Source organism: Dermacentor variabilis, unplaced genomic scaffold (assembly GCF_050947875.1).
Source record: "Dermacentor variabilis isolate Ectoservices unplaced genomic scaffold, ASM5094787v1 scaffold_12, whole genome shotgun sequence".
NCBI lineage: Eukaryota > Metazoa > Arthropoda > Arachnida > Ixodida > Ixodidae > Dermacentor > Dermacentor variabilis.
In genome coordinates this window covers 42,472,584-42,488,291 of record NW_027460280.1, presented here as the reverse complement: position 1 = coordinate 42,488,291, position 15,708 = coordinate 42,472,584, and positions in this window count along the sequence as shown.

Below are 15,708 nucleotides of genomic sequence, written 5' to 3'. Positions count from 1 at the left end.
TGCCCACGTGCGCAACCTTGTCGTAGTAGCAGGTGGGCTAAATGACGTCCTGAACAGGAAAGGGCCAGGACTAGCCCAGCGCTTGGCGAAGGGGGTGGACGACTTGCGCGAGCTATCCCCTCAGGTGCAGATCGTGGTGTGCACGGCGCCGGAGGTGCCTGTGCGTGACAGTCACGTACAAAGAGCCGTAATGGCTGCCAATGAGACAATATGGAAAATGAGCCGAGAGAAAGGCTTCGAGGTTGTCGAAGTAAACAGGGAAGTGAGAAGTTGTGGTGGTTTTAAACGAGATGGGATCCACTTCAATTACAGGCTAGCACGAGAAGTGGGCTGGCGACTTGGGGGTCGCGCTGTTGCTTTTTTAGGGGGCCCGCGGGCGCTCAGGAGGTCAGAGTAGGTAGTAATAAAGAAGGTCCCCTAGGGGAACATCAGAAGAGCATCGCCTTCGATAACAGAAAAAGGAGGAAAGCAAGAACAAGAGCTCGCCATGCAATAGGCTACATAAACATGCAGGGCGGCAGAAGAAAGGAAAAGTGGGCAGAGATTGAAGATCAGTTACATAGAGAACAAATAGGGGCGTATGCGGTTACAGAAACGCACCTTAGAGACTCAGAAGAGCCGCCAGTTATTGAGAATTATGTATGGGAAGGGTGCAACAGAACTAAGTCGGAAAGAAAGGGAGGGGGAGTCGGAATGCTCATCCATCAGGGAGCCAAATGGAAAAGAGTAAATTCACAATGTCAAGAGCATCTTTGGTTATCAGGTACAATGAGTGGGAAAGAAACTTGGCTGGGAGTTACGTATTTGTGGACCGGAAATAATTGCACAGAGAAGAATAAAGAGTTAGTGGAATGCATAAGCGCTGATATTAAGTGTTTCGGGAATGGTGCTGAGATAGTCCTATTAGGTGACATGAATGCCCACATACAGGATTTAGATGGCTATACCGACAATAACGGGAAGTCAATGCTAGACCTTTGCGAGCAACATAACCTCGTGATTGTGAATACAGGGGCTAAGTGTGAAGGACAGATCACGTGGGAAGTGGGAAACCGGCAATCGACCATTGATTACTGTCTGATGACAGAAGGAATTCATGATAAGTTGAGAGAAATGGTCATCGATGAGGAAGGGTTTAGCAGCATAGGGAGTGACCATAAACGCATCATTTTGAAAATGGGATATGTAGTTGGGAAAGAGAGCAACGAAAGCAAAATGGCCAGTCCAAATTTGAACGCTGAACAAATAGCAAATATAGTCACTAGAGTGGAGGAAGAAATTGGCAAGTCGCCAAGTAAGGGGTGGGAATATGGTGAGCTTCTAAGTGTAGTAACGACAGAAATACGGAAAGAGAAACAACATGTTCATTGGAAAGGAAAAAAGAAACCGAAAAGCTGGTGGAACAAGGAGATACGAGAAGCGATCGCCGAACGACAGAAAGCATCTCGAGAGCACAGGCAGGCAAAGAAGGCGCAGTTGCCACAGGATGAAGTAACCAGTAAATGGGAAATATACCGGGAGAAAAAGTCTATGGTTCAAATACTGGTGCAAGCAAAATTAAAAGGTGAAAGTGAAAGTTGGTTGTCAGAAATACGTGAGAAAAAGAAGGCCGCACCTAGAATATTTTGGAATCACATAAAATTATTAGGCAGGAAGTCAACAACGATACAACAACATATCCTAGACGAAGATGAAAACAGACTGGAAGGAGAAGCAGCAATAAATTACATCCAAAAAGTAACAGCCGAATCTTTCCAAGGCAAGGACGAGGTTGTATTTGAAGAAAAAAAGAGCATGAAAGAGACCCAAGGGGGAAAAAGAGCTAGTGCTTACAAATTTAAACTGGAAGAAAGCGGAAGAGAAAATTCCTAAGCGCACAGCCACAGGACTAGACGAGGTTCCCGTTAGGCTGATAAATGAACTGGGACCAAAAAGTAAGGAAGCTCTCGTGAAAGCAGTTGGAAAAACTTTAAAAGATAGACGAATACCAGACAGTTGGCGACAAAGTAGAATGAATTTAATTTATAAAGGTAAGTGGGAGAAAGACAGAATTCACTCGTATAGACCGTTGACCATTACATCGGTAATATACAGGCTAGCAATGCAGGCAATCAAATTAAAGCTTCTAGCATGGGCAGAAAATAATGGCATTTTGGGAGAGCTTCAGAATGGCTTTAGAATAGGTAGGCGTTTGGATGATAACTTGTTTGTTCTTACTCAGTGTATTGAAATATCAAAAGCAGAAAGCAGACCGTTGTATGTGGCCTTTTTGGACATTACAGGAGCATACGACAACGTAGACCGCAGCATTTTGTGGGATATTCTGGAAGGGGAAGGCTTAGGTAACGATTGTATACAGCTTTTGAGAGAGATTTACCTAGAAAATACTGTTTGCGTTGAATGGGAAGGGATGAGGAGCGCGGAGAAAGTTCATATCAACAAGGGACTGAGGCAGGGGTGCCCTTTATCCCCGCTGCTGTTTATGATGTACATGGTGAGGATGGAGAGGGCGCTAGAAGGAAGTAATATCGGGTTTAATCTCTCATACAAACAGGCAGGTACAGTAATAGAGCAGCAACTCCCAGGTTTATTTTATGCGGACGACATTGTGTTGCTCGCAAACAAGCAAAGTGATTTGCAACGTCTGGCTAATATCTGTGGACAGGAAGGCAACAATTTAGGTTTGAAATTTAATGTTAGAAAATCAGGTGTTATTGTATTCAATGAAAACAGTGAACAGACAGTGGAGATACAGGGCCAAGAAATACCTCGGGTAACAGAATATAAATACCTTGGTATATGGATAAACGAAGGCAACGGATATATGGAAACACAGGAAAAAACCATAACAGTCAAGGGGAAGAGAAATGCAGCCATAATGAAGCACAGAGCGCTATGGGGATACAATAGGTACGAGGTCCTCCGAGGTATGTGGAAAGGGGTAATGGTTCCAGGACTTACTTTTGGAAATGCGGTTGTTTGCTTTAAATCAGGGGTACAATCAGGACTCGACGGGAACCAAAGGTCAGTGGGTCGCCTCGCATTGGGCGCTCACGGGAAGACTACAAATGAAGCTGTGCAAGGGGATATGGGCTGGACTAGTTTTGAAGTGAGGGAAGCTCGCAGTAAAATTGAGTATGAAGAACGGCTGAGGAATATGGAGGAAAGTAAATGGGCTGGGAGAGTGTTCAGGTATCTGTACAGGCAAAACATTGATTCACAGTGGAGGAAAAGAACTAGGAAGCTTACCAGCATGTATGCGGCCTGTGGGGTGGGCAACACAGCAACAAAGAAGGTCAAGCGGAAAGTCAGAGAGGCTGAATTAATCTCATGGGTGGCGGCAATGGAAAAGAAACCTGCCATGAGTAACTACTTAAGGGGAAAAAACGAAATTAGGAAAGAAACCATTTATGATAACTCAAAGGGAAGCTCATTACTTTTCGAAGCGAGATCGGGATGCCTTAGAACACGCACCTATAAAGCGAGATATAAGAAGGAAGAAGAAGCATGTGCTTGCTGCGGTAAAGCTAGGGAAACGACGGAGCATATTTTATTAGAATGTGAAGACGTCTATCCAGCGGTCGATTTAGGCACCACTGGCCTCCTTGAAGCCCTTGGGTTCAGCGGGAGCAGTGGTAAAGCAAACAGGTCCGCAATAGACATCAGTAAGAGGCGATTGGAGGATTGGTGGAAGAAAAGTAGGGAAACGACAAAAGACGGAGACGGACAAAAGCACAGTTCGCAATAGGGTATCAGAAAATTTGGACGTGGTAGTTCATAGTGTTTTTTTTTTTTTCATTGGTTAACTTAGATAGGATATTAGGCAGCATAGTAGCAAGAGCTTGGTGGCGCAAGCCGCCGCCCCGTTCCAAAGGGGACGCTCACAACATCCATCCATCCTCCAGCGCAAGACGCCCATAGAGTAAATTATCAAGGGACTTTACTATAGACGCTTCCAGCAGTACGCGTGGGCCACCCTAGCGTGGGAGCAGTAGCAGACGACAACCCTTTGTAGCAAGGACGGCTGAAGTTCGCGGCTGCGATTTCTCCTTTGTTCGGGCGCCAGACTGCTTCTTCTGCAGTGACAGCTGTAGGGGAGATGCTGACCTCTGTGGGAGCGGGTATGAGCACGATGTTACCGGTGTTTGGGACAACATGGTCCACATACATGCCAGGTGCGTCCCGCAGACAAACGCCATGAACCCCATTTGCATTAAGTGGAGCTCATGTGAACTAGCCGATAAATTTTGTTGACTAATGCGATGTCTCGATCGTGTTTTTTTTTATTATGCCTTTGCCGTAATGCTGCTTGTGTACCTCAATAATAAGCACCCTTCGTTAGTGCAGACTTATATCAAAGAAATCCTCACGGTGCGATGTCTGCATATGCCGTTGATTTTTCTGCCGATGAATACATGTGACATCGCTGAATAAGTGCAGTTGAAGTCGCCTCAAGAAGAGTAATTGCGAATTTATTGATGGAAACGCGTACACTAGTCAACGAAGTCACCAACGCACGGGTTAATAAAAGCGCGTGTTAGCGCTGTACCGACGATGAACTGCCGTTCCCGCTGCAGTTTTTGCAATTTTAAATTCCCCAAGGGAGCTGCTTGGAAACGTACAAAGCTAAAGTCTTGCTAACTTTTCAGTACTTTAAAAAAATGTTACTAGAGAGTGGTGCCACACGATATATTTAAAGGCAGAGCAGGCTCGCCAGTCAAATTATATGAGCGCTGGCGGCAAGGCCGGGTTTAGTCCTCTGTAGCGTAAACATAATAAGAAATAATCCAGTTGAGTACAAAATTCACATGCAAGAAGCGACCCCTACGTTGTGAAACAAATCACTTGGCGTGTTAAGTCTGCTCAGACAGCATCGAGGTGTGATGACTTCGCAAACGTGACGCGAACTTTTCAGCGAAAAATGGAACAAAAATACCATATGCAGCAACTATTAGCAATTATCGCCCTGAACTACCTATCTTCTAAAGACATTTCCCAAGAAGCCACAATATCTAAGATGCCCTCGGGCGAAAAGAATAAAGCTGTTAAAGAAGCACTTGTTTGGTATCATTCCGATAAGACACAGCGTGCTTTATACCCTTTACAAACGAGGCAGGGTGAAAACCTCGCAGCTCAAAAGAATCAACAAGAGTTATGCACGAAGCAACTAGCAGCAGTTAAACATGTGCGAAGCCACGCATAAAATAGATGTAAAAGCATGAAGTGCGCGACAGCTGGTGCGAGGATTTACCGGGCCACATAAAACTAACAATTTCAGTTCTTGCAAACTTCTGTAGCTTTAACATACAATGCGCTCGTGCAGTCGTGCTGCCTAGCTAGTGCTACGCCGTAAAGAAGCGTAAAACAATATAAGCGGCAAACGGGATTCCGAACTTTAGCGAAATGACTTTAAGCCTGCACTGCAGACGAACTTCGTCGCTTACGCGTCTAACTACGAACGAGTGGAAAGAACACCGACGACACAAATGAGAGGATGAAAACAAGAAATTTCCCGCCGAAGCGACGATCCATTGCTACCGTTGCTCCCGCTGATGAGGCTTTGCGGGGAATGATTAGAACCGTATCGCCGGCACGTTTTCGCCGGTATTTGAACCCCTCACCGTGCAACAATTCTTCTTCGACATTCCTTGAAGCTTTGGCCACCCCACACATGCGAAGGGTGTTGCCTATTTTGCTCTGAAAACGTGAATAAGACAGAGAAGCACTATCAACGACACAACAAACTACGGCGCGCGGCTGGCTCCTCTCCCGTGTGTTCTGCGCAAGGCCACCACCAGTGGCGCTTCCATCGGCGCGCACTACGCATATACACTTTTCTCTTGAGGCATAATGGCAAACTGCTCTTCATGATCTCAGAATGCCTGCGAAACGCACCCCAGCCCATTCTTATTCTTCTGATTATTTCAGTCTCATGATCCGGATCCGCGGTCACTACCTGCAGGCCCTAATAAGATGTATTCCCTCACCACTTCCAGTGCCTTGCTACCTATTGTAAATTGCTGTTCTCTTCCGAGAGTGTTAAACATTACTTTAGTTTTCTGCAGCTTAATTTTTAAACCGACCCTTCTGCTTTGCCTCTCCAGGTCAGTGAGCATGCATTGCAATTGGTCCCCTGAATTACTTACTAAGCAAGGCAATATCATCAGCTAATCGCATGTTACTAAGGTATTCTCGATTAACTCTTATCCCCCAATTCTTCCCATCCAGCTTTCCGAATACCTCCTGTAAACACTCTGTGAATAGCATTGGAGAGATCGTACCTCCCTGCCTGACGCCTTTCTTTATTGCGATTTTGTTGCTTTCTTTATGGAGGACTACGGTGGCTGTGGAGCCGCTATAGATATCTTTCAGTATTTTTACATACGGCTTGTCTACACCCTGATTCCGTAATGCCTCCATGACTGCTCAGGTTTTGACTGAATTAAACGCTTTCTCATAATCAATAAAAGCTGTATATAAGGGTTGGTTATATTCCGCACATTTCTCTATCACCTGATTGATAGTGTGAATATGGTCTATTGTTGAGTAGCCTTTACGGAATCCTGCCTGGTCCTTTGGTTGACAGAAGTCTAAGGTGTTCCTGATTCTATTTGCGATTATCTTAGTAAATAGTTTGTAGGCAACTGACAGTAAGCTGATCGGTCTATAATTTTTCAAGTCTTTGGCGTCCCCTTTCTTATGGATTAGGGTTATGTTAGCGTTCTTCCAAGATTCCGGTACGCTCGAGGTCATGAGGCATTGTGTATACAGGGTGGCCAGTTTCTCTAGAACAATCTGCCCACCATCCTTCAACAAATCTGCTGTTACCCGATCCTCCCCAGCCGCCTTCCCCCGTTGCATAGCTCCCTAGGCGTTCTTTACTTCTTCCGGCGTTACTTTTGGGATTTCAAATTCCTCTAGACTATTCTCTCTCACATTATCATCGTGGGTGCTACTGGTACTCTATATATCTCTATAGAACTCCTCAGCCAGTTGAACTATCTCATCCATATTAGTAATGATATTGCCGGCTTTGTCTTTTAACACATACATAGGAATCTTGCCTATTCCTAGTTTCTTCTTCTCTGTTTTTAGGCTTCCTCCGTTCCTGAGAGCATGTTCAATTCTATCCATATTGTACTTTCTTATTTCAGCTGTCTTACGCTTGTTGATTAACTTCGAAAGTTCTGCCAATTCTATTCGAGCTGTAGGGTTAGAGGCTTTCGTACATTGGCGTTTCTTGATCAGATCTTTCGTCTCCGGCGTTAGCTTACTGGCATCCTGTCTAACGGAGTTACCACCGACTTCTATTGCACACTCCTTAATGATGCCCTTAAGATTGTCGTTCATATCTTCGACACTAAGGTCCTCTTCCTGAGTTAAGGCCGAATACCTGTTCTGTAGCTTGACCCGGAATTCCTCTATTTTTCCCTCTTAACGCTAACTCATTGATCGGCTTCTTATGTACCAGTTTCTTCCGTTCCCTCCTCAAGTCTATGCTAATTCGAGTTCTTACCATCCTATGGTCACTGCAGTGCACCTTGCCGAGCACGTCCACATCTTGTATGATGCCAGGGTTAGCGCAGAGTATGAAGTCTATTTCATTTCTAGTCTCGCCATTTGGGCTCCTCCATATCCATTTTTGGCTAACCCACTTGCGGAAGAAGGTATTCATTATCCGCATACTATTCTATTCTGCAAACTTTACTAATAACTCTCGCCTGCTATTCCTAGAGCCTATGCCATATTCCCCCACTGACTTGTCTCCAGCCTGCTTCTTGCCTACCCTGGCATTGAAGTCGCCCATCAGTATAGTGTATTTTGTTTTGACTTCACCCATCGCCAATTCCACGTCTTCATAGAAGCTTTCGACTTCCTGGTCATCATGAGTGGATGTAGGGGCGTGGACCTGTACGACCTTCAATTTGTACCTCTTATTAAGTTTCGCAACGAGACCTGCCACCCTCTCGTTAATGCTATAGAATTCCTGTATGTTTCCAGCTATGTCCTTATTAATCAGGAATCCGACTCCTAGTTCTCGTCTCTCCGCTAAGCCCCGGTAGCACAGGGTGTGCCCGCTTTTTAGCACTGTATATGTTTCTTTTGTCCTCCTAACCTTACTGAGCCGTATTATATCCCATTTACTGCCCTCTAATTCCTCCAATAACACTGCTAGACTCGCCTCACCAGATAAGGTTAAACGTTGCCAGGTTCAGATTCCAATGGCGGCCTGTCCGGAGCCAGGGATTCTTAGCACCCTCTGCTGCGTCACAGGTCTGACCGCCACCGTGGTCAGTTGCTTCGCAGCTGCTGGCGACCGAGGGCCGGGGTTTGATTGTTGTATTCATCTGAGTTTCAGGTGTGTTTAATTATTTGATGTACCTTTTCTCTGCAATCACACAGAGGAATGTGATGATATTACAAGTGTTATTCTAAATACCCATAGATTACATCTGAACTAGAGAGATATCATATCCACTTCGGAGTTCATGCCCAAAAAAAGATATGTCTCCTTGCACAAAGCCACAAGGGGATTTTCTTGCAATGTAAATTTTTTCAGTGTTATCATTCATATCATCAGATATTTTTTTTAGTTCAGAATATTTAAGACTGGTAGTAGTACATGTGTACAAAGTTTCACTGGAATGGGATGAATACTTTCTGAGAAAAGGTACATTGAATTTGACAAATTCATAAAAGAAATGCAAGTTGAGAAAAATGAAGTTTGATGTTCGTATACTGCTTTGTGGATGCTCAAAATGCCCCAGGATATTATATTTCACTGCTGACTATATTGCAGGTGTCTCCAATACCTTTGTTGTGTTCCTTTTTATCCGTCGTCCTTCCTTGCTCTCAACAGAGTCATAGAATTCTGCCCTGTCAACACGCTCTTTGGCCATCCTGTCGAGGGCAATGTTACAAAAAAGACCTGGAACAATTCCAAGGGCCGCCAGAACAGCTTTGCATGCAAAATTACCGTCCTTTTAGTAGGCTACAGCATAGTTAGTTGCCGTTTTCAGTGTGTAAGCACTGACAATGTTTTCTTAGGGCAGCGGTTCCAAATGAGTTGGTTGAGCTACTCATTGGTCTTTTGTGTTCGTCCATGAATACATTTGCTCATAAAACTGATTACCTTTGAAAGTTCTCTTTCTGCTCCATTTGCTGAATGATTGTGCCATCTTCTGGGCAAGCAATACGTTTGAAACTCGAAACGGAGGCGACCACGACCACGTAAGCAAAAGCAAGAGTTTGACGTAATAGTATGGTTCTAATTTTCTACAAAGGACTATTACGTGAAACTCTTGCTTCGAGTTGTTAACAAATTCGACTTCGCCCTGCCATCTGCTAGCCGCCTGGTTAGCACGGATGGTAGAGCGGCTGCCCCAGAAAGGCGGTGGTCCCGGGTTCGAGCCCCGGACCAGAACGAATTTTTCATCAACTGCGACGCTTTCCTTACGAGGAACCCGTATGTGATTCCTTTGTGGCAATTGCTACGATTGGGTGGATGTCTCATTTTCTTTTAATATATGATTTTTAGTACAAATAATTTACTTACCGCACACACACAAGCAAAAAAAAAAAAAGAAACACGCCATAATGCAGAAAACCGCGAACGACGATAAGCAAACCGGCTTCCGCCCGCCATTTTTAAATGCCAGGGCGCGCGGCACACTTCGGCGTGACATTTGAGTCGCTTTGAGTTTAACCAATTTTTTTGTTTGTTTGATTTTTACTTTGGACATTCATCACTCACGCTTTGCAATAAAGTTGTTAGACATCGCAACAAAAGTTTCGGAAGTGAGGCGTTTTGAATATTACGGACTTCGGATAAAACTGACGTTTTTGTCGGATTATCAGGGTCCGTTGCAACGAGAGCTGACTATAATTTTCTTGCTCTGCCCTAGAAGTCATTGAGTCCGGGAATGTAGAAGAAGTAGGAGCAAAACAGTCATCAAAATTTATTCGTCACACTCCGTCGTCGTCAGAGGAAAGCAGGAGAGACAGTCTGCATCTGCGTGGTGACGTCCAGACTTGTAGGAAATAACAAAGTTGTACTCCTGCAGTCAAAGAGTCCAACCTGCCAGTCAACCGCTCGGGTCATGGAGATTCACTAACCAGCATAACGTGTGGTGGTCGGTAACGAGTTAACGGGCGTCCATAGATATAGGGCTGAAATTTGTGGACAGCGAAAACAGCTGCCAAGTATTCTTGTTAGGCGACAGTGTAATTGATGAAGTAATAGCTCCTTGATGATGTTGGACTAGTACGGCATCCATGCCGATGCCACTAGCATCTGTGTGCACTCCCGTAAGTGAAGATGCATTAAAGTTACGCAATATGGGCCCTGATGTTAGTTGAAATTTTAGCTGGTGGAACACATCGTTGCAAGCCAATGTCCACTTGAAAGAGATGTCTTTTTGGAGAAGACAAGTTGGAGGGTACACCGTGTCGGCAAACCTAGAACGAAGCGGCGAAAATACGAGCACAGGCCCAAGAAACTCAACTCCTGCACTGACTTCAGTGCTTTGAAGTAGCTGATTGCCTCAATCTTGCGATGATCTGGCCTCACACCATTTTTCTCGACCAGATGCCTAAGCACTAATGTCTCGGTTTCAATGAAACAACATTTCTTGGAATTTAGGATCAAACCGGCTTTTTCAACACAATCCAGAACAAAATTGAGACGTCTGTTATGCTCACTCAATGTGCTGCCAAAAATCACTACATCATCGAAGTAACACGAACAAATTTCCTATTGTCCTCGGAGTCCATAAACCGTTCGAATGTTGCTGGTGCGTTAAAGGCTGAACGGCATAATGTTAAATTCATAAAGACCATATGGTGTCACGAAGGCCGTTTTCTCCTTATTGTCTGGGCACATAGGCATCTGCCAATACCCTGATTGCAAATCCAGAGATGAAAAGTAGGCAGTGGAATATAGACATCATCAATTCCACGAAACGGATACACATCCTTTTTGGTGAACGCATTTAGTTTCCTGTAATCAACACAGAACCACCACGATCCATCCTTCTTCCTTACTAAGATTACTGGTGCTGCGCATGGACTAGAGGACTTTTGAATAACACTTTTCCGTAGCGTGTCTTTCACCTGTTCAGCGATAACTCTCCTGTCTTTAGAAGACACGCGGTAAGGCTTTTGCTGAATGTGGTATTCGGATCCGGTGTCAATTCTGTGGCGGGCATGAAAATTCGGGAGTGAAGTCTGCTTGTCACCTCGTGTGAAATCGAACACAGAAAGACGTGCCAGCAAAACTTGTGCGAGAGCGTGGCACTCATGTAAGGACAGCGACTTGTTTATCATCATAGGATCCGCTCTCAAGAAGTGCTTCAGTGGGGATAGCTAGTATGAGACTGCTCCTCCTTGCTTAGAACTGTAATGGAGCTGTAAGTGATTTCATCAAATTCAACTAGCTTCATATCGCGCGGGAGAACAGCAGAGATGGAAGAACAATTGAAAGCCCACAAATTTGAGGTGCCATTCACCACTGTCATGAGAGAGTATGGCATAAGCACATCTTTCTTCGTGCAGCTCGACGTAAGTGGTTGAATTTGCACGTCAAACAATGAAAGGTCAGCAGCAGCGACATTGACAGGGACACATGACGGTGACCAAGGCGGTAGCAGCAAATCGTTTGAAACAACAAAATACTTTTTCTCTGGTAAGTATGTGTCGTCAAGGGTGGAGAGAAGCGCACTATTCAATTTTCGCCTGTGCAACAGTTAACGGAAGCACCACTATCCTGAAGAAAGTCAATCCTGAGAACCACATCACGAGTGCACCGCAGTAGTACGAGAAATTCAGTTTTAAGATTTTCTCCTCTGAATAAAACGCTTGCAACACGAATGCCAAGGGGAATAAGGCACTCAATCTCCACTAACACCACGAAACATCACGCCATCATTCCACTGGAACATAACTTTCTGACCCGGCCTTTCTTTGAAAGCTGGAGCACATTAGATTCGATGCTAAAGAGGCACTAAAGCTGTCCCACTGCTGCCCGAGCAAAAACAATTGTTTTATACAAAGTAAGCTACAACAATGCTAGATTGTCGCACTACATAGTAAGTTAAAGCATGTGAAGCACTGGCACACTCCAATACAGGCTTTATGAAGGCAGGAGACCCACCTTGCATGAACTATTGTAGGGATTTGAAATTCTACACACCTCCTGCAGACAGCCCCCTAAGTGGCAATTGTCCTGGTACCACATTCAACATCATTCAGTTTTCACTCTCTATTCTTTCTTCTTCATTTTTTTTTTACCAGATTTGAGCCAAAGCGAGATCATTGTTTCCTTCTCCTTACCTGATGACCAGGCAGAGGCATTTCTATGGCAGTGAGCATACCTTGTGTCTCATGTTCATAGAGTACTAAGGTTCACGGTATTGGCGGCGAGGAGTTACGGAGTCGCCATCTATCGGAAGCGCCTCGCTGGCGTAGTATGAGGGATCACGCGGAGCGCTCCTCATAGGTTTTGCTGTCAGCGCTCACTGCAAACACCACGCGCGAGCTCTCCCGGACATTTCTGTAAGTACTTTCGAAACGAAAGAAGTTGTTTACTGTCTAAATAATAATCTTGGGCAAACTGAAAGCACACAATCGTTTACAGACGCTATCCCTTTACCGAATACGTACAGTGAACGCCACTGCGCGCGGTCGCCGCGATGGAGTCTCCCGAACCGTCTTCTTGCGTGAAAGGTAGGTAAACGCTGAGAGCAAACTACGTGAAATATGTTCTTATAGTGTTTGTATAACTAAATGGAGCGTAATAGAAAGAAGCCTCAATGCAGTGATCGCGCAGATTCGCAGCGACTGACGGCACGTCTGCATGCTTGTCCGCGCACTGTTTCGCTTTCTCCGCGCGCGCGTTCTCGCACCGTGCCATAAGCTTTAGGCCGCAGAATATGAGCATTTGACATTATGCAAGCAACCATTGTTGCGTGGGAGCTATCAGAGCTGTGCAAAAGTAATTTCATTGTAGAGACTTCGACGCCTACAGGGACTATGGTGTGCCGTCGCGATGATCCAATCTTTTTTTTTCTTCTAAATTCTTTGACCTTTCAATATTATTTCTCGAGTTGCGTCGCACTGTATGTTTGTCGGTGTTTTCAGCGTGCAATTTCCCGCTGCTCCTTTTTTGTAATCCAGTGCATTAATTCATAACACAAACATGACCATATGCCATGCTTTTTTTTAAATGTGCTTCTTACCGCTGCCTTTCCACTTCACTGAACATGCCAGTATCTATAGCATCGACAAGTTGATAGACCGAACCGTCATGACATTAGTCGTGCAGCAGACTCGGGCGAGCGTCTCAGTGCGCGTCTTCAGAACATCGCAGACCGGGCGCCGTAGCAGAAATCTTCCTCGCGTCTGTGCTTGCTGCATACCCGAGTTGTAGCCGATGACTGTTTGCCGGTTTTATGTTTCGCGAGCCAAGCTTCACGCAGCTTCTTGTCCTGCGGCTACGTGTGAATAAGGCTGACACCGGCCTCCATTACATGCGTCCGGCCTTGCGGCACCGAGCAGTAACCTACCATGTTGCGCGCCTTCAAAGGCAGCCACTATATACCTATTGTAGTGCTTTCAAGCGTTGTAAAGGAGGCACTCGAAGCGGGAAAATTTCGCCACTAAAGGAGGACCGCAGCGTACAAGGGAATTCAAACTCGTTTTCAGCTCACTTCGGCGCTCCCGAAGCAGCCGACGCGGCCGCTGTGTCCACGTGATCCCTCCTAGCACGTCACGCCGACGGTGGCGCCAGGTTTTCCAGTGGTGGGGCTCGAGGCCAATAGGGCTGACAGTGGCAGTGCCCTTTGACAGGCAGCTTACCTACGTCCACAGATATATATAATTACATCAAGGTGTCTACCGAGTTGACATTTTTAAATTCCCAGAGTTTTCCAGGTTTTCCCTGAGCGACACAAAACTTTATTTTATGTCAAGACTCGCTGACACCACGCCGCTCGATGCTGTCACTCTCAAGTAAGCATTTAAAAAAAAAAATAAAGAAGAAACTACTAATCCAGTTTGAATAGTAAGTAGTGTTTATTTTATTCAAAATCGAAAACTGAAGGGAGGGGATAGTAAAACGCACAGCAAATAAAATATATTCGAAAAAGAAATTTAAAATGATAAAGCCCATTGTAAATCGAGTCGGACATTTTCAAATACGAATAAAAAGATGCATACAGAAGCAAATATTTTGGAAAACGAGCCGTTTCTATCAAGTGCTAGCAAGATCATTGTTATTAGGCTCGAACTTTGTCACAATGAGATTTTCTCAGCAGCTGGAAAGTCAACCTCAACTGTCCTCGCATATTCTCAGACCACCCACAATGCCTCCGTTTTGTGTTTGCTTTCAAGAGTTTATTTTGGTTTGCGTGAGGGTCACCTGCATCTTTGCGTCAGCTAACACTGCTTTTTGAGCTCAAGCTCCTTCAAAGAAGTGACGGCACAGTTCCTTTCCCGATCATTCCTCAATGCGACATTCTGTTCTTGTCCTCGTTCCACCGCGCGTTCGCCCGCGCACCATTTGAAGTATCCTTTTGGTCAGTTGTACAGTCAACGTACGATTTTTCGGACTCCCTTGGGGCCACGAAAACATCCGAAAAATCAAATCGGGCAGTCCAAAAAAAAATTAATGCGTCTTTTACTGTTCTTAAGGGTTCAAATCGTCACAGGCAGGTCCGAAAAAGCTCTAAAAACCTGCCAGTACACTTATTAGGCATATCGGTGCTCGTACTGTGGCAGGAGACGGCGGGTGCACGCGTGTATAATTACGGAATACGTAGTGTCCCGTGACAATTGCCCCTTCCCACGCCTTGTTATGCTTCACCGCAATACTTCACGTACAGTCGCGATCAATTTGAAGGTGATCGCTCGAGCGGCGACCAAAACTAGGAGCAGCGTCACGTTACGTCTTCACCGTCGGTCGAGAGGGAAACATCAGATAGCTCCCATCTCTCTCTTTTGGTGTTCCCTGAAAATCTGTCACTCCCGTCACCGTTCACGGCATAATCTGCGAATTCATTTCGATTGCGTTATGAGCTTTTGTACAGAGGCGTCATTGTTAGCCAAGATATGCATGAGGAAGCGACGCACACAGATCGTTGTTATGAAAGGGAAACAAACACAAAAATGTGGCGAGTTGGTCTTGGGGGTGATGGTTGCAGCCTGGAAGAACATAATAGGGGAAGAAGGCAGCGCAATTTTTATCTTCGCAGTTCCGAAATCGGCCGCTATGCTGCTTGGAAGGCAGCGCAATTTTTATCTTCGCAGTTCCGAAATCTGTCACTATGCTGCTTGGAAGGCCCGCCGGTCGATGCTCGCGCGATCACCTTCAAATTAATCGCGACTGTACGCTTCACCGCGTAAAACTTCTGTGCTGAGGCGAAGCTGCCATTCGAGAACCGGCGTTATGCAATGCGCCATGCTTTCTACAGAGGCGGATTCGGTGCCATTACTGACAGCGGCGACTTCTTTCAATGAAAAACACAGCACCGAACGGCAAGAACCTTAATAGCGAACGTCGAAGCAGCTAAGCCTCGCGTTACCACGATGGTAGCCCTAACGATGGTGGCTACGGTTGCCAACGGATCTCCGTGCGAGAGCGCTGGTTCGAGGCGGCGAGATAATCGAACGGCAGTGTCGGCTTTTATTAATACCGTTTCGGACCTGCGGTCG